Source organism: Trachymyrmex cornetzi, unplaced genomic scaffold (genome assembly GCF_001594075.2).
Source record: "Trachymyrmex cornetzi isolate Tcor2-1 unplaced genomic scaffold, Tcor1.1 scaffold92, whole genome shotgun sequence".
Classification (NCBI taxonomy): Eukaryota; Metazoa; Arthropoda; class Insecta; order Hymenoptera; family Formicidae; genus Trachymyrmex; species Trachymyrmex cornetzi.
This window is the reverse complement of record NW_017300267.1, coordinates 2373601-2373993: the sequence shown is the minus strand read 5'-3', so window position 1 is coordinate 2373993 and position 393 is coordinate 2373601.

Genomic DNA, 393 nt, shown 5'->3' with positions numbered 1-393 from the left:
CAATTAAATGCAATTTATAAACACGCAGAATTTCAGTTCTGAAACTTCTTATTGTAACTTCCTAATACATACAATCAGTTGTGATTTGTAAAATTAGAAAACAAAATCTGTAAATATATGTATTGTATCTAAATTAATATTGTTAATTAATTTATTTAATAATTAAATTGAATAAAACTGTATAGAATAAATCAATTAATAATATTAATTTTATTTAAGTAAAAAACTATTGAAAACCAATATTCGGCGATTCTTAGTAATTAATATCTTATTAACTATTACGAAAATTGTAAAATGGTAGAAGACTTTTCGAATCAATTAAGTCCTCTCTACACCAGCACATGAAATATTTAGCGATTATTATGGGACACTCTGTATAGGCACACACTTTGC